Below are 20,000 nucleotides of genomic sequence, written 5' to 3'. Positions count from 1 at the left end.
TCCAAACAGCTCCAAAACGTAGAAAACAAGAGAGACGCCAAAACAACTCGAAAGAAAGAGCGGATTGTGGCCGCGCGAGTCAAGGAGGCTGCAATGGCTCTTATCTACACCTCCCCCCCCCCCCCCCGCCGCTATCAATACACCTACCCACTTGTCCACTTAACCCACCTATCCACTTGTCCACTTGCCCACCTACGCATTTGTCCACTTACCTATTTGTCGATTTGCCAAATTACCCATTAGTCTATTTGTCTTCCTACCCATTTGTCCATTTGTCCACTTGCTCACCTACCCCTTTGTCCATTTGCCCACTTACGCATTTGTCCACTTACCTATTTGTCGATTTGCCAAATTACCCATTAGTCTATTTGTCTTCCTACCCATTTGTCCATTTGTCCACTTGCTCACCTACCCATTTACCCATTTGTCCACCTACTCGCTCGCAAATTTAATAACCAAATTATAAGTAGGTGAATATATTAACTAATAAATTAACACTTGTCCATTTGCCTACCAACCCACTTCCCTCCCTACCAATCCATCAACCCACAAACCATTCCTTGTCTCCTTCTCCACACCCTGTCCACCCCTTCCCCTCCCTCATACTTTCTTCTTGCCCAATTCCTTCTTTCCCTCCCCCCCCCCCCTCCTCTCCTACCGCTGCTCCCTAAAATTCCTTCTCTCCAACTCGCATTTACTTCCCTCCCACACTCGACGCCCCTCCATCCTCATTCCCTTCAGACTCCCAAATACCCTTCCTTCGTCTTTCAAAGTCCTCCAACGCGCCACCTGCTTCCTTCCCTCCACTCCCTCCATCTCTTGCTTCTACAAATGAAAGTCCTCCTCCTCCCTCCATAACTCCCTCCATCTCTTCAACCGAAAAAGCTCCCTCCTCCTCCATCTCACTACTTTTTCCCTCCCTCCCCTCCCTCCCTCTCACCATTGTGCTTGCATCCCTCCCCTCCCTTCATCTTTTGAACCAAGAAAGATTTTCTTCCCTCCCTCTTAGCATCTCCTTCCCTCCATCTCCTCAACCGAAGAAAACTCCCTCTCCCTCCATCTCACTATTTTTCCCTCCTTCCCCTCCTTCCTTCTCACCATTTTCCTTGCATCCCTCCCCTCCCTTCATCTTTTGAACCAAGAAAGCTTTTCCTCCATCCATTTTATCATCTGTTTCTTTCCCTCTCTTCTACCAAAAAAGTTCACCATTTGCTTCTCTCACTTCCCTCATTTCCCTTCATCCTTCTCATCAACCCCCAAAAAGCTCTCCATTTCACCCTCCGTTTCCTTTCCTCTAATCCGCCTCTTCCTTATATAAATAAAACTCCTCCTTCATATCACCTTGCCATTTTGCTTCCTTTATTCCCTCCAACTCTTCTAAGAAGAGTACAAAAATAATAATCCTCCTTCTTCTCGTCTAAATAGTCTCTCCTACCAAGCGATGCCCTCGACTTCCCTCCTGTCGAAATACCCAACAATACCCTCTCTCCCATTCCCCTCTCTCGCTAATTCCCTTCTCTTCTTTTATCCATTAATACCCATCTCCCCTCCTCTTCAAGCACCCCGCTCCCCCTTACCTAAATACCGCCCCCCTCCCTTCTACCCCTAACTTCCTTCTTCCCTCACATCGAAATACCGTCCGCTCCTCCCCTCCCTTCTCTCCTCGACTCCCTCCCTTCCACACACCCTTCCCCCTTTCTTTACTCCAACCCACGTGCCTCCCTCCCCCTTTCCCCTTCCTTCCGAAATACCTTCATGCCTTCCTCCCTTCCTCCCTTCCGAAATGCCCATCTCTCTACCCACCTCCCCTCTCTCAGCAAAGCGTCTCCTTTCTTCCCTCCCACTCGCCAATGCCCCTCCCTCCTTCCCTCCCTTCGTCCTTTCCCTCCTCCCTTTACTTCCACAAGCGCTCCTCCTTCCCTCCCACCCGCAGCGACCGTTCTTTCCCTTCCTCCCTCCCTCCCTCCCTCCTTCTCTCCCTCTCTCTTTCTCACCCTCTCTCTCTCTCTTTCTCCCCCTTTCTCTCTCTTTCTCCCCCTTTCTCTCTCTTTCTCTCTCTCTCTCTTCCCTCTCTCTCTCTCCCCCTCTCTCACTCCCCACCTCCCTCCCCTCACGCCCATGCCCAACCTCCCCCTGCCCCTCCCTCCTCCAAGCGCTGCCCACAACAGTCTCCCTCGAGCTCCGCTATGGCGCAACAGGCTGGGATGTTTTACGGCCACGGGGGAGCTGAGGAATGTATGAAGCAGGGGGAGGAGTGGGGAGGGGGAGGAGAGGAGGAGGGGAGGAGGAGAGGAGGAGGAGGGGGGAAGAGAAGGAGAGGGGGAACGAAGAGGAGGGGGGGAGGAAGAAGGAGGTGGAGGAGGAGAATGGGGAGGGAGAGGAGGAGGAGGAGGGAGGAGGAGGAGGAGGAGGAGGAGGAGGAGGAGGGGAGGAGAGGAGGAGGGAGGAGGTGCGGAGGAGGAGGAGGAGGAGGAGGAGGAGGAGGAGGAGGAGGAGGAGGAGGAGGAGGAGGAGGAGGAGAAGGAGGAGGAGGAGGAGGAATAATAAATAGAAGAGGAGGAGGAGGAAGCAGAGGAGGACAAAAAAGGAGGACGATGAACAGCAACGACCACACGCAGAAGAACAAGAACAAAAAAGAGTAAAAAGAAGATGGAAGCAACATCCAAAGAGAATCTACAAAACGCATACAAGAGCACAGAAAAAACGCAGAAAAGAAAGCGACCGAAGGAAAGAGACGCTTAAAAACGAAAGGGGCAGAACCGACGAGACTGGAACGCGTTATGAAAATGGGCGCGAGGAACCAGCAATCGGGTGACAGACGCAAGCACGCGAAGAATGCGTAAGTGGGGCAGACGGACAATAAATGACAATCAAAGGGAGATTAGAAGAACTGGGTCGCTGCAGCACACGCAAGTCAGAGGTGGATGAACGGACACCATACAAAAACGCCGAGAACTAAATGGAACCTATAACAGGGGGTAACAAAATATCATGGTGTGAAATGGATAACACAGAGAACAAAATAACACGGTGAGAAATGGATAACATGGAGGACAAAATAACACGGTGTGAAATGGATAACACGGAGGAAAAAATAACACGGTGTGAAATGGATAACATGGAGGACAAAATAACACGGTGTGAAATGGATACAAGGGGAGAGCAAAATAACACGTCGTGAAACGGATACCAGGGTTAACATCGTAAGACGGTAAAATCAATAAAGCAACACGATGAGAAGTGAATAACTGGCAGAACAAAATAAAACTCCGTGAAATTAACAACAGACAGAAGAAAACAAAACCGTGAATCTAACATCTGGAAGAACAATATAACTCAATCCGCAATAAATGGTTAAAACAACAAAAGAACACGATACGAAATGAATAACCGAAAAAAATACCACAGTATCGAATTAATAACTGCAAGAACAAAATAACACGACAGGCAGACGAAAAACAGATGACTGGCTCGGTATATGAATAAGTCCCTTATAAGACGCGGAAGATAAGGGATTTGGGACGAAGGGCGGCGGCGCGAGACCAAGTTTTGAATCACCGAGCATGAGGGAGCGTGTGTGTGTGTGTGTGTGTGTGTGTGTGTGTGTGTGTGTGTGTGTGTGTGTGTGTGTGTGTGTGTGTGTGTGTGTGTGTGTGTGTGTGTGTGTGTGTGTGTGTGTGTGTGTGTGTGTGTGTGTGTGTGTGTGTGTGTGTGTGTGTGTGAGAGAGAGAGAGAGATCTATACATGTGTACATATATATATATATATATATATATATATATATATATATATATATATATATATATATATATATATATTCATATAACACACACATACATACACAACACACACATACACACACACACACACACACACACACACACACACACACACACACACACACACACACACACACACACACAAACTCTGAGAAAGAGAACCTAAGTGATTGAACGAATGTGAGACCATTATCGAAAAAAACAGAAGCACCACGCAACAATACCCGAAAAAATCACCAAAACCAAAAATCAATACGATAAGAAACCATCGATAAGCGCACGCAAGAAGAGAAAACAAGAAGACACCAAAAGAAAAAGAAAAAGAAGAAGAAAAAAGAAAACGTTATACCTTCCCACACCCTTCCCGATTCGTGAGTGACTACGCGATACCTGACATGACAAAATGACGTGACACCAAAGAGCCTCTGATTGGATGATGGCCGAGAGGTGGCGTGCGGGCAGGACACGATATATGGCAGGTCGGGGTTGCAGAGTGCAGTGCGTGGCGGCGGATCGTTGCAAAGGATTGTGAACGGCAGCATAAAGAAGACTGAATTTATTTATCTATAATACTTACTGTATTGTATTCTATTATACAATTATTTTCTAGCCTAATCTTATTGCATCCTCATGTAGAAAAGGTATGAATGAGAGTGGATATGTTCACAATACAAGAGATGTATTTGACCTGCTTCGATTTTATCTTCGTCAGAGACACATGTATTTCTGACGAAGATAGAATCGAAACCGGTCAAATACATCTCTTGTATTGTGAAGATACCCATTCTCATTCATACCTTTTCTACTTTTGACAACATGAATACGGTTCATTACTGCACCCTCTGTAATACGGTCAACATATTGAAACAGTTACGACACTCAAATAAAAAATAGAGTATACCTTCATATCCTTATCACTTAGTGTAATAAACGTAGTAACTAAACGCAGTACAAGAAACGTAGAGAAATAGAGAGACAGACAATATACGCAGATGAAAACGAAGAAACAAAACAAGAGAGAAGGACAGAAAGCAAGAATCCCACAGAGGTGCGACTCCGTAAAAAAAGATCGGGGTGGGTGAGGATGTACGAAATGAAGGTCAATAAAAGGGTAATTAACAACGTGGATAAATGGGAATTATTAAAAGGCCAGGAGAGACACGCAGACCGGATGTAGGAGGAGGGGGGAGGGAGGTAGTGATTAGAGGTGATAAAGGAGAGACATGGGGGACAATAATAGACAAGGGAGAACTAGACAGTAAAGAATGCGATTAATTGTTGTTGTTGTTGTTGTTGTTTTACCACTAATAATAATGACACCAATGAAGATGACAGCAATCATGGTAAAATAATTCTAGTAACGAGGCAATGGTAATTACTACGATGATGCAAACAAACACAATTAGGAAATATATAACGAGAGCGAAGAAGGAAAATGAACCAAAATAAAATGAGTAAAAGCCTTTAAAAATGAGGTCGACGACTCACCGCGCGAGGAAATGAATCACGGTGAGTGACCAAAGCCCCCCCCGCCCCCCCGACAAAGGACAAGGGAAAGTGTGAAAGATAAGGGCGTCAAATCAGAGTGAACGGAAAGTGAACCAAGGGTGTGGCGCCGACGGATAAATATAGTATCAGGAGAGACTAGCAATAAGAGTGAAGTAAGGGTGAAACATGAGTGAAATCAATGTATAATAAGGGTGATATGGAATCATTTGCTAAGAGGACGAAAGGGAACATGTGCAATGTAAGATAGAAAGAAATAAAAGCCAGTGAGATCAAGGAAATGAGAAAGAAAGAGAGAAAGAGAGAGAAAGGCAGAGAGAGAGAGAGAGAGAGAGAGAGAGAGAGAGAGAGAGAGAGAGAGAGAGAGAGAGAGAGAGAGAGAGAGAGAGGGGGAGAGAAAGAGAGAGCGAGAAAGAAATAGAGAGAGAGAGAGAAAAAAAAAAGAGAGAGAGAGAGAGAGAGAATAATAGAAATAAATTGAGAGAGAGAGTAATAGAAATAAATAGAGAGAGAGAGAGAGAGAGAATGGGATAGAGAGACAAGTGGGGGCGTGGCAGGGTAGAGAGTCTAAAAGAAGAGGTGGAAGGGAGGGGGAGGGGAGAAAGAGAGACGAGATAAGGGGAAGGAGGGGGGGGGGAGGGGGAGTGCATGAATGAGGCAAAGTGATGGTTATCAAAGTTATGTATCAGATAGTTCTGGCAGATTAACTGTAATTGCAGATCATTACAAGTGATCAACGTGCATTATTAGAGCCTAAACAGGGGGCATCAGTGTCATACAAGCCTGCAGGGCAAGAACGGGAGAGGGATAGGGGAGCAGGAGGGGAGAGGAAGGGAAGGAGGGATAGAGGAGAGAGAGGGAAGGGAGGAAGGGGGAGTGGGAGGAGAGGGACGAGGGAGGGAAGGAAGGAAGGGAAGGAGGGATAGAGGAGAGAGAGGGAAGGGAGGAAGGGGGAGTGGGAGGGGAGGGGAGGGGAGAGGGAGGGAAGGAATGAAGGGGGAGTGGGAGGGGAGAGGGGGAGGAATGAAGGGGGAGTGGGAGGAGAGGGACGAGGGAGGGAAGGAAGGAAGGGGGAGTGGGAGGGGAGAGAGGGGGAGGGAATGAAGGGGGAGTGGGAGGGGAGGGGAGAGGGAGGGAGTGATGAGGGAGATGTAGGGGAGAGAGGGGGAGGGAATGAAGGGGGAGTGGGAGGGGTGGGGAGAGGGAGGGAGTGATGAGGGAGATGTAGGGAAGAGGGAGAGGAAGAGGAGAGGGGTAAGAGAGGAAGGGGAAAGGGGGATAGAGAAGGGAGGAGGACGACATAGATAGTAAGTGGTAAAGATAGGAGATAGAAAGAAGAGAAGATTAGGAAGGGAAAATTAGGAAAAGAGAAAGTGGGAATAAAAAAAAAACAACTAAAACCCCAATGAGTGAAACGGGGAAGAAAAGAAACAGAGACAAAAATGACACGAAAAGGGGGAGGAGAAAATTAATCAAGCACACAATCAAGACCAATATAAAATTGGGGTCAGGCATTGTGTAAAGGGACAGCAATTTGACCCCGGGAGACGAGAGGTCGCCGTCCGATTCCGTAGGCAGAAGGATGACCTCAATCAACAAAGTCCAAAACCGCGTTCGTATGTCCGTTTGTCCGCCCTTTCCCATCCCAATCCCTTCGTTCATTCAAGCTGCTTCCGTTGCCTCTTATTGTTACGAAATAAATCCCAAAACCTTTCAAATCTTCATAAAACTTCAAACCTAGAAATCCGGACACAATATTCGTTTGCAAACTGCACACACCTACGTCTAAAACGATTGGCACAAAACAACAAAGTCCTCAGTCAACATACCTTAAGAGAATATGCAAACATACACCCTACATTACTTACTCCAATGCAACCTTCCTTTTAACTATGAAAGCAATACGTCTTACGCTGATATACTGTAAATCAAGCTGTCTCGATCTCTAATCAAACACGGGTTCTCGCCATTCAGATTTCAATCAGCACAGCTCAAGCGTTCAGTCATCATTAGCGTGATATGGCTCAACGATTTTCAATCAACATAATCTAGGAGTTCAATCAACAGCACTTTAAATATTCAGTCGCTGGATCAAAGCTTATCACTTGTCGAATCGGCAAGTGTCGAATCCCAAATTTAAAAAATACTATTCCATTCAATATCTCTATAACAAGTACTATCCCATTCAATACCTAAATAACAAGTACTATCACATTCATTCAATATCTCTATAACAAGTACTAACCCATTCAGTATCTTTATAACAAGTACTATCCCATTCAGTATCTCTATAACTAGTACCATCCCATGCAACAGCTATGTAACAAGTGTGATCGACAAAAACAACAAAATATTATTGCCACCTAAAAGCATATATCCCAAAAAAGAGAAAGCTACGACATTGAATTCCATTTTTTTTTTAATAACCAGAACAACGCATACAGTTAGAGCACGACCCTGACACCGTCCGACTTATCGTACTGATCTGGTAAGACTTCTCCTTCGCGTTTCAAACTGAACTAAATATTGGGAATTCTGAAACAAGAAACCACAAATCACGTCGCCCTTTGAGGGAGTTTTAAACACACAAAAACACCCAACCCGACTTAACACTCTTACCACGAATTTATTACGCGTGGGTAACCTCACGACCCCATTTTTCACGCCATAAAGAACACAAAGTCATTATATTGGCAGAGTGGAAGCGATGATTGCAACTGATCGAATCTTATTTGAAACGTAAGCAGTACAACCTGTATCAGTAACCTATCATATTTTAGTTTTACTTGAGCGCATGTAGCACAGTTAGCTTGACAATGACACATATGACCTGTCACATTCTCTAAAGTACATATCATTTGCGGAAGATACGCATCAATGTCAATGTTAAAACCATACGTTCACGTATTCACAAGCAAACACGGACATACATACAAATGAAGTGCACGCACGCGCGCGCGCGCACGCGCACACACACACACACACACACACACACACACACACACACACACACACACACACACACAAACACACACACACACACAAACACACACACATTCTCCTTCTGCCCCTCCTTGCTGTGTCATGAACAAGAATACGAATGATCTCTGCATTTCACGCATGATTATTAACTTTTTATCAGAGCAACTGACGAGCTTGCCTCAAGGCACGCAGGAAGGTGACACATCGCTCCCTTGCTGAGCCGCTTTACCCTTAATGCACGATCAGCTGTTCTCGACAACTTTATGTATATCGGAATGCGTCTTCGGAAATTAACACGCCCCCACAGAGAGAGAGAGAGAGAGAGAGAGAGAGAGAGAGAGAGAGAGAGAGAGAGAGAGAGAGAGAGAGAGAGAGAGAGAGAGAGAGAGAGAGAGAGAGAGAGAGAGAGAGAGAGAGAGAGAGACTTATTTTCATTCCACCGGCGAACACAGGAGATGAAACGCCTCCCGTCTGCGCCACGCGTGAGATATGCATTCAGCGTGTGAAGGCCTTATTAATTAGCGCCGTGAAGTATGGCTCCGCGCAAGTTACAATAAAACAGAAGGCATCGTAAATAAGGGCCTTTATCTGCAGAGCATCAGAGCCAATCCCTAACCCTGGCTCTGCGAATCAAGGGAAGTGCCTGTCAAGTGAATTCGGTTTCGCCTTCTGGCCTGAAATCTGCAGCGCGTTTTAGTTTTGATATTTCTCTCTCAAAAAGTAAACGCCCCGCCATTTTTTTCCTTGTGCTTTCATCGGTAATAATTAGCCATCATCATTAACGTCACTTGTATAATCATTTTCTTTAACGGATTTTCTTTCGTGTCAACAATTAGCCTCAAGCAAAAGCCAAAACCTCGCATCTGCGTTCTGTTTTATATTCACTCTTTGCAAACTTTCACAGCTGACTTGGCATATGACAGGCCTAATTCAAGCGCATTTTAGAAACCATTTTGTATGCTTTCCATTCGTTTTTGTTCACGTTACTGTTGTTTTTGTTGCTGTTGCCATGCCTCAATGTAAGCAACACTTTGGGAAATAAAAGAAGAAAGTGAAAAAAAATGAAGGTTGCTTTCGACTATTCTTATGTCTCCATTCACGTCACCATAAATCAAGGTAGAATGCAATTAAAAGAACATTACACACTTATAATAATCTTAATGACTCTCGACAGTTATCACAATGGCATTTTCAAAATCACTTTCCATTCTCGTACAAAATATGTGCTTATTCCTTACACTATTTACAGCTCAATTACAAGCACAGCTACCATTAACCTACCAACAACCCATTATATTTAGCAACGGCCTTCAGCAATCACCCTCTTTATAACCTAATCACCGGTCCTATCCCCACCGCAGTGTCCATAACTATAAAATAATTAGAGCATCTCTTAATACGCCACCATTAGCCCCTCCGTAAATAATAGTAAGCGGGAATAAACGCCGATACAGCGCTCCTTGCATGATGTGACAACCGTTTCTCCGCGTGGCAACAATTACCTCATTATGCTGTCTCGCTTTCATAACATCCTCTGGTGTATAAAGGAAAACTAAGAAAAGAAAAGGGAAAAGAAAGGACTAAAATAGCTTATAATACTAGGAAAAAAGGGTTATCAAACGCGTCTTCGAGAGCTGCCTTTGGGGTGACCATTTGAACAGCTGTTATCTGCAACTTGTGTGAGGCTCGCTGGTTCGATTCGATTTTGATTGTGTTGCTGTTCTTGCAGAACTTTATCTTTACGTGTGTGAATTTTCGTGTGTGTTTGTGTGTTTCTTTTCTTCCTTAACGTCTGTTTTCTAGAAGCCATCTCGTCATTTTGTTTTTTCATATAATTTCTTCTCTTTTCACACACTATTTTTTCTATCGTGATTTTCTCTAAGAAACATACATAAACACACACACACACACACACACACACACACACACACACACACACACACACACACACACACACACAATTACATTCAAAGGACGTATAAAAATAACCATGACATCACTGAACAAAACACACGCACATAAACGACTCACAGTTTCCGCTACATTTAGGTCAGGTGGAAAAAAAAAGAAATCGGGAGAGCCCAAGCAGGAGGAATGTAAGCAGCACCCCTTCCCCTTCTTCCCACCCTCTTCCCTTCATCCCATTCCTCTTCTTCTCCCCCTTTTATTCCCTATTTCTATCCCCTCCTCTAACCCTCTCCTCTCCTCCTTCCTCTACTTCACTCTCCTCTTCTACCCCCTCTCTCACCCCTACACCCTATCCGTTCCTCTCTCTCTCTCTCTCTCTCTCTCTCTCTCTCTCTCTCTCTCTCTCTCTCTCTCTCTCTCTCTCTCTCTCTCTCTCTCTCTTTCTCTCTCTCTCTCTCTCTCTCCTAACCCATTCCGCTCTACCCCCCCTTCCCCACCCGTTGTAACCCAGCTAACACATCTCTTCCTTCCTCTACCCACGCCCCCCCCCACCCCCCCCCCCCAAATCACAACTGCAGACTGGCAAACATGACGAAAACACAGACCCCTTGTTTCTTATTCTCCAGCTGTTATTTTTACAACAAAAATATAATAATAAGAGGTAAATATCATCCCACCTCCAACGGAAGAAATGGAGAAAGAAGAAAATGGGGAAAATGAAAAGGGAAAAAAAGAGTGGAAACGAGTACAGTGATGGAAAAAAGAGAAAAGTAAAAGAGATGAAAAAAAGAGGAGTAAAGAAATAAAAAGGGTAAAAAAATAGAATACAAAGGGGTAAAAAATTAAGTAATAAGACAAATGATAGTGAATATAAAAAATAAACAGAAATACAAATAAAATAAAATAAAAAATGCAAATAAAAGATGATGATGAGACCGCTGACCAAACCGCCGTGCAATCGAGGGCACCCTACCTGCCGCCGAGGGTGAGAGCGAGGAGAGCCGCCGCCGCCGCCGCCGAGTAGAGGTCACTCCGGCGCCCTGTGAAAGTAAGAGACGTGACACGAGCCTTCCAGGTCAAGGGGAACCGTGCTCTCCGGCGGTGCATCCGGCGATCACCGCGGCGGCACCGGGTGAGTCACTGCCACTTGGCGAGAAATAATTGGGAGGATTGCAAGGACGTGGGAAATGGTGGAAAAATTAAAGGGGATAATAACCGTAATGAGAAAGACAATGGAAGCGATAACTGATAATAATCATAATGGTAATTATGGTTATTATCATTAGTTGTAGCAATAGTAATAGTAGTAGAAGTAGTAGTAATGGTAGTGCTGCTGCTGCTGTTAGTATTATCATTATCATTGGTATTATTACTATCCTCAATTTCATCATTAAAATCATTATCAGTATTACCATTATTACAATCATTAACATCATTATTATCATCAATACAATAATTAACATCAGTATCATCCTCAATACTACCATCAGTGTTAACCTTATCATTATCACCATCATCATTATCCTTATTATGAACATCATTATCATAATCATCAGCATCATCAATACCGCTATAACTATTATCATCCCATTCATCTCCCTGTTACTATTATGGTCGTAGGAATCGTACAGTAGATTAGAAGAAGCAACAGTAACAAGTGCAGTGGCAGTAACAAGAATACGGGATTCGCTCGTACTTGTATGCATATGTAAGTGTCAGAAGATATTCAGTGTCACCTGTTGCATCACCTGTCTCCTGAAAATGGCTGTCACTTAAAAATACAGTTTTCATATCACCTGATCTCCTTTTTTTGCACTGAACATCCATCCAGTTTTACAAACTAGATACAAATCCATGTGTTTTGTCAGACAAAAAAAGGCGAGGAGAAAAAGGCACCTTCGTTCGCTTGCACCCACACCCTGCCTTGGTAAAACACGACTCTGGCTGTGCTACACCATGGAGTACGTGTTACAACACACTCTAACACTAAAGGGCCTTAAAATAAGACGAATAGCTGGGGAGACAACGAAAATGTGTCGCGCGGCTCATAAAACGTCTTCGCGCGTGTGTAAGCCTTGATGGCCTTAAACAGCGTTTGATTATCGCATCCGCAGACACACAAGCACACATCACACGCATGCACCGCCCTTATTGGGGTCTTAACACTCCGTTGGGCGAATACGAAGAGTCGGATTCCCTAAATGTGAAAAAGAGATTTATTACGTTGTAGCTTCAAGTCCGCTCAAGGCGAGTACCAGCTGCCAAGTACACTTACGCAGGCTTTATATGCCATAACTAACCGAGACAGACAGGCCCACGCGAAGGATTACTCGTAAACTACGATACAAACTCAAAGTGATATCAGCTACCCAAACGCAAAAATTAATTCGTCTCAGATTCGATCCCTGATATCCGCTTTAACTGGCCTAATAAATCACAAAATTAAACATGCCACAGGATCATGAGCAGCACGCCCAACGGGTTTACATTCATTCAAGCTGTCCAACATCTACCCCGTCTAACAAGCGAGCCAAGTGCCCCATACATGCGATGTCGTCATCAAAAATGGGCAGGCAAAGCCATATACTATTCCAGAATCTCTTGCTCTTGGGTCTAGGTCTGCAGCACAGGGCAGATCTGTTCTCAACGGCGGCCCGCTAGTCTACTTCTCTGGCAATTCAATGTACGCGTCCGCACGAGAGGTCTGGCTGGGCAGGAGGGCAATGGTGAACAAATCATGCCCAAAATAGTAAAATTCCACACCAAGCAATCATGACCGTCAACTGATTTAAAAATACTCTAAAATTACGGTCTGCGCCCAACTGCACTGCCCAAGGCCAGACGGCTTAATCCATTTAGTCCAATTCCACCGCCAAAACAGCCCAAAGCCCGCCCGCCCGCCAAGCCTAATTGAAAATAAAGATAAATCCAGGGACAAATTTGCATGCCCACGTCCGCCCCCACGTCACGCACCCTCTCCCGGCCCCGCAGAAGGGCTGTCGGGAAAGGCTGCAATTATTACACGCGGGGATCAAGCCTCAGGGCCTGGAATGTTGATATAGACAGATCTCAAGAGCAGCGCCATCTATCGGGGGAAGGGGGAGGGGGGTCCACTTGACCCTCGCTGCCCCGGGGGTTACTCTAGGTCAGGCAGGGCGTCACGCCCAAGTTCGCCGTCACTCGACGCATTCTTGCTTCCCGTGGCATCGCCTGCAAAAAATGCCAAGCCATGATACTAATTTTGGTCTTGTATCAGGAGTAAAAACTTTTTTTCTTTTACTGTTGCCACTCCTCTGGGCTCGATTCTCACAAGAGATATGCTAATGGCAAACTAAGCTATCGTTTGACACACAAAAAAGTTGCTCTAATCTTAAGAGGTCATTGGGTTACATTTTTTTCGTTACTCGTGCTTACTCGTATGGCTCTGCGGACTTCTTGCTCCTCTTTCTTCCTTTTATTTTCCCCTTTCTCACCCTCTCGTCTCATTTTCTTTACTCTCTCTTTTGCCATTCAATTCCTCTATTCTTACTCACTGTACATTCGCTTAACAAATTCAACCTCTCATTATTTCCTTCTCCTTATACGGTTAAATTCATTCAAGCTTATCTTGCTTTCCCGTCTCCGCCTTGTTTGCGTCTCTCTCTTCCCATCCCTTTCTTGGTTTCTCTGTCCCCATCCCTTTCTTAGTTTCTATCTCTATCCTTTTCAATCTTCAACTTTTCTTAACCTACTTTAACTTTTCCTCTTTCCTCCTCCTCCTTCCCATCCTTTCCTTTCGCTCTCTCGCTCTTAAAACAATAATAAACAATCACGCTCATTTGCATAAACACCATTCATACACTATAAACAACGTCTCTCGAGGGACAAAATGAACAATGAAATCCGCATACACGTTTTTGTCGCCGCCGAAGACACGCTCTGCTTGTCAACCGGAATATATGTCAGAGCGAGGACTGCGGCGTCGAAACGGTCGTTCATTTCGCTATTTTGACTCGATCTGTTGCCTTCCCTGTCGGACACGGCGCTGGTCTATCATGCGATTTATCTGACACCTGTGCTATGCTTTATGTATTTTATCATTATTCTCATCATCTTTATCATGATCATTGTCATTCGCATTAGCATTAGCATCAGCATTACTATTAATAGTATTATCATTATTATTATTATTATTATTATTATTATTATTATTATTATTATTATTATTATTATTATTATCATTATTTCATTAGTTATCATAATCATTATTACTACTATTATTATCTGTGATTTATTTACCTGACACCTGTGCTACGCTTTATTGTATTTTATCATTATTCTCATCACCTTTATCATTACCATTGTCATTGTCATTAGCATTAGCATCAGTATTACTATCACAAATAATATCATCATTATTATCATAATTATTATTATTTTATTATTGTTGTTATTATCATTATTACTATCATTATCTTCATTATTATCATTATCATTATCATTATCATATTCATTATTACTATTTTTATTATCATTATCATTATCATCATCATATTCATTATCACTATTTTTATTATCATTATCACAATTATCGTCATTACTATTTATTCACTGCTACAGATGCCGCGTTATTCTTCTATTCGTAGATCATTTTTCAAACCAGATGTTCATATTGAACAGATGCGTTCGAGTAAAAACAAAAAGGGTTCTGCATGACGATATGAACAGTGTTCCGTTTTATGAAGACCCTATTCCTGTTTTACAAATTATGAACATATAACACATTTTTACGATGGTTATTAAATCTGAAACTGATATTAATCGTAGACCTTAACCTAACATAGCAGTAGGCGAGATAAAATCAGAAAAATTCAATTACATAGGCTAATACAATGAAGCAAAATAGTGCAGATAGAACATTAAATTCATAAATGACTTTCACCTGTGTTTGAGTATGCGCGCGTGCGTGTTTGTGTGGGAAGGGGGTGCATGTGTTTGTGCGTTTGCGTGTGCGTGTGCGTGTGTGTGTGTGTGTGTGTTTATGCGTGTGCGTGCATTCATGCATGTTTCTGTGTCTGTGTCTATGTGCGTGTTGACATGGGTGTGCAAGAGCAAAAGCGCGAGACCAGACTGGTGTATGGTACATGTTTATCTTGCATTGGTAGGGTACAGCAGGTGCGCCGGAAGATATTTCAATGCTGCCCAAACGGGCACTGCTGGAGCGAGCGGACGGGGATGGGCGTGAGAAGCGCGGGCGGGGATGGGCGTGAGAGGCGCGGGCGGGGATGGGCGTGAGAGGCGCGGGTAGTCCCTTGCACGCCGGCGGACGGGGCTTCCCCCCCACCCCCCAGGCTCCCCCCTTGACTAGAACTTAGCACAACACGAGTTTAACACAGCCGCTCATACACACACTCCTCGGCTTGCTGACGTCACAACCTTGAGTGGACCTGCAGAGCTCATCCCGCCCACGTAACGCCGCCCACCCGCCTAATCCCGCGGCGGTAGGTGGACTCTGAGAGGGTGAAGAGGGGGAGGGAGTCCCCCAGCCGTTCACCCTTTTCTTCCTGCCATAGAGCTCGTTCCATTCCCACACCCACAAAGGGAGAGGGAAATGGGAGTGTATTGTGGTTTCTTTCTTTTCATTTCAAAGACGCCCACCTTTGTGTGTGTGTGTGTGTGCGTGTGTGCGTGTGTGTGTGTGTGTGTGTGTGTGTGTGTGTGTGTGTGTGTGTGTGTGTGTGTGTGTGTGTGTGTGTGTGTGTGTGTGTGTGTGTGTGTGTGTGTGTGTGTGTGTGTGTGTGTGAATGTGTGTGTGAGAGAGATGTGCGCGCACGCGCACATATACGTGTGTAGATGTGTAGATCGTATATGTATGTCTGCTCGTGCGTTCGTCAGTGCATATCTGTTTCTGTCAGTTGCAGCGAACGCACGAACGCACACACGCCGGCCACCACAACATCCTGGGTAGGCGGTCCTTCTTTCGCCCTCTCCCTCGCTTGCGCCTTCACGCTCCTCAACATGACGCTACAAATATGATTGATTCAGCATATATGTTACACTTAAATATCTTTACGTAAGCCCGTTTTTGTTACCCAAATCATAAGGCCTTTCCCATCTTTATTTTCACTTTTTCCCTCTCCTTCCTCTTTCCTCTATCCCCTTCCCCCCCCCCCCCGCACACTTGAAATTATCACCCTGCCCATTTGACTACTAAAACACGATAAAAGTGACGGGTTAAAAAGACACTTCCTTCTGACAGAGACAAATCGTCGCTCGCCCCACGACGGATGATTAGAGAGCAAAATATCTCAACCTGGACAACTTAATCTATATAATTCTTTTCACGTTGCACGGTTTCTCTTTGCAACGGATCGACTGTTTCTGCTATTTAACTTTAATATTATTCATTTTAATGCATATTTCCATGAGGCGCGTTTTCCATAAATTATGCAAATACCCTTAGCATACTGTAGACTGTATAAAACTGTATATAAGAAGAGTGTTGATTCCCACTGTTAAGGAATTATTCTACATTCTAACATCGATATACTCCAAGATTTGGACGAATAATTGAAGCAACAAAATATATGTCAGTAAGCTGAAAACATGCTAACAATGATTCTTCCTTAGGTAAGAACCATACATCTCAAATCGTCCCATTCTCCTCAAATAATAAATAAGAGATAAATGTATTTATACATCTACTCAATCAAGCCAATCTTCAGCTGCAGCCAAGCGACCTCTCACTGATGACGCGAAATACGTCTCGATCGCTCAGCGCCGTGACACGTAATGAGGTGTTTCGAAGCCTGGCCGCATGACAGACGCCGGATTCACGTGTGCGTTTCGACCCCGCGGCTCGCCCGTTTCAGCTGTGGCTGTGATTCTATCTTGCAGAATGCGTGATGGAGTGAGACACGCTAAGAAAGCGGGAGAGATAAGTTGGCGTAAGGGAAGAGGGACGAGGGGAGGTAGGAGAAAAGGAGGAGGGAGAGAAACACACACACGCATACGCGCGCACGCACGCACGCGCAGACACACACACATACACACATACACGCACGCACGCACGCACGCACGCACGCATACACACACACACACACACACACACACACACACACACACACACACACACACACACACACACACACACACACACACACACACACACACACATACACACACACGAGAAAAAATGGCGAAGTTCGGATGCCTGGCTCCGAACCCCCTCCCCAGCCTCTGCACAAACAACATTGTTACCGCGTCAGTCGACACTACATAAACACTTCTCTCGTGATTAATACCCACTACATAAGACAAACCACACCTGCATATCCTGGTTACACAGTACAAGTATGTAAATACTCTTGAAGAAAACCTCACACGTCTCAGGTTTGCTTGTATGGGAAGGGAGGGAGGGAGGGAGGGAAAGAGGGAGAGAGAGAAGAGATGCGTAGTAACCCCAACTCCCACCTTCTCTCTCTCCCTTTTGGGTGTATGGCGCGGTCAACCGCACGAGGGGAAGGAGTGGATACAGAGGGGAGAAGATGGAAAGGGTAAGGAAGGGGGCGAGAGGAGTACGGATGTAAACACAGTCACGACGAACCTCTACCCTTCGGTGACCCATCCTCAGGAACGGGTCTCTACTCATTCAGAACGATAAAAGAGAGGTTACGTAAGTTAATAAAAAAAACGCGGGAAATGAACGACACAATGCGAAAGACGGTACCAAACACGCGTTTGAATTTGAAGTTTAGAAGAAAAAAAAAGGCGACGCCTTGGGTTCAGAAGGTCCGCGCGGCGAGGGGTCAGTGAGGACGCAGCGAAGGAGCGGGGAAGGGTAGAAGAGGGGAAAGAGAGGGGAGAGAGCGGACCGAGAGAGGGCGGACGAAACAGGAACGAAGCATCAACAGGTCTGAAGATAAACAAGAGGAACCCGGGACGGCAAATTTAGACGTTCCCGATGCATCTTGCACATGGACAGGGGAAGGGGACAGCCGGCCGCTGGTTGGAGCTTCCCCAGGCGGCGTCAGGCAGGCACTCCGGGCGAGACGTGAGTAAAATCAGGTTTGTGTTACGATGAGTAGACGCCGAGGTGAAGCCTTGGGAGTACAATGGCTCTTTTCAAAGCCCCCGCGGGGATACTGCACTAAACGACGTCTTCTTAAGCTTTATCGTGAACCTGAGATCCCATCCCCCGAAGCGGAAACACTTGATTGCTATAATTACCACACGATTACACACAGAGAAGTAAACGGTAGCGAGATCGTGACGGCAGCAAGCCACAAGGCACACGTCGCGCCTAGCCATCCCACATTCAACCCGCCACGCCGCAGAAGACCTACGCCGATACACACAAACAGATACGCCACACACAATCAGCCAACACCCATCCACACTAAATAAACCCAGCCAGCCACTCCGCACGCATAACCAGCCCCGCCACACACAATCACGTACACCACATAGCCGTCCATCCCACACACACACATGAAACGACCACCTCCGCAACAACCAACCAACCTTTACCATACACACAACCACCCACGCCACAAACAACCGCCACGCCACACGCAAGCCGCCCAGCCACTATGCATCCAGCGGCCACTCTATCGCCCGAGGCAAGGTGTAGCGTAAAGCCGAGATGAACAAGGGCTCCGAAGGTCAACCACAATATGATAATGGCTGAAAATGGCATTAAAAGTTTCTTTTTATAACTCGGAGGCGGAGTGATGTCATTTAAATAATGAGCCCCGGCACTGAATATTTCCCAGGCTCTAACACTAACATGATAATAATTAGGAATAAAAAAGGAACGTACATAATTGCTGGAAGACGTATTCTGAATTCGATATCACAAAAACATTTTGTTGTCGTGAGAGTCATTACTTGCATCTTCCTCCTCGCCCTTCCTGTCTTTCTCCCTCCCTTCTCCCTTCCTCCATTCTCTCCTCTCCTTCCCTCCCTCTCTTCCCCATTCTTCTCTCTCCGCCCCTTCCTCTCTCCCTCCCCATTCTTCTCTTCTTTCCCTCCTATCTCCATCACCCTTTTCTCCTTTCCTTCTTTCCCTCCTTCCCTTCCTCCCCATTCTCCGTTCTTCTTCCTTCCATCCCTCCCCATTCTTCCCCCATCTTCTCTCCCTCCCTTCCCATTATTATTCTTTCGTCTCCTTCCTCCCTCACTGCATCCCATTCTCCTTTTATTCGGGTCAATGGGTATGTGCGTATGTTGGTATGGAGAGGGGGAGTGGATGTATGTGGAGGGCACATGGGTGTCGGGGTAGGGTGAGGGGTTCAGAAAGGGCTCATGCATGCGCGCTTGTGTGTCTGTTTGCTCTCTGCTCCTTCACTCTCTCCTTCTCCCCCTTTCCTCTCTGTCTCTCTTTCTCGGCTTCTTTACTCTCTCCTTCTCCCCCCTTTCCTCTCTGTCTCTCTTTCTTGGCTCCTTTACTCTCTCCTTCTCCCCCTTTCCTCTCTGTCTCTCTTTCTCGGCTTCTTTACTCTCCCCTTCTCCCCTCTTTCCTCTCTGTTTTGGCTCCTTTACTCTCTCCTTCTCCCCTATTTCCTCTCTGTCTCTCTTTCTCGGCTTCTTAACTCTCTCCTTCTCCCCCTTTTCCTCTCTGTCTCTCTTTCTCGGCTTCTTTACTCTCTCCTTCTCTCCACTTTCCTCTCTGTCTTTCTTTCTCGGCTTCTTAAGTCTCTCCTTCTCCCCCCTTTCCTCTGTCTCTCTTTCTCGGCTTCTTTACTCTCTCCTCCCCCTTTCCTCTCTGTCTCTCTTTCTTGGCTCCTTCACTCTCTCCTTCTCCCCCTTTCCTCTCTTTCTCGGCTTCTTTACTCTCTCCTTCTC

The 20,000-nt window shown here is 45.5% G+C and overlaps 1 protein-coding gene across 2 annotated transcripts in view; it reads right to left on the bottom strand.

The window, feature by feature from the left end:
• Positions 1–20,000, bottom strand: part of LOC113809777 (glycogen debranching enzyme) — a 386,284-nt gene that overhangs the window by 145,227 nt on the left and 221,057 nt on the right. For both annotated transcript variants that reach the window (XM_070121039.1, XM_070121042.1), the window contains exon 3: positions 11,149–11,215. The gene's annotated coding sequence lies outside the window, so the exon portion shown is untranslated. The remainder of the gene's footprint in view (positions 1–11,148; positions 11,216–20,000) is intronic.

The sequence above is a fragment of the Penaeus vannamei genome, chromosome 4 (assembly GCF_042767895.1).
Source record: "Penaeus vannamei isolate JL-2024 chromosome 4, ASM4276789v1, whole genome shotgun sequence".
NCBI lineage: Eukaryota > Metazoa > Arthropoda > Malacostraca > Decapoda > Penaeidae > Penaeus > Penaeus vannamei.
The sequence above is the reverse complement of the archived record's forward strand: the minus strand, read 5'-3'. Positions and strand labels throughout refer to the sequence as shown.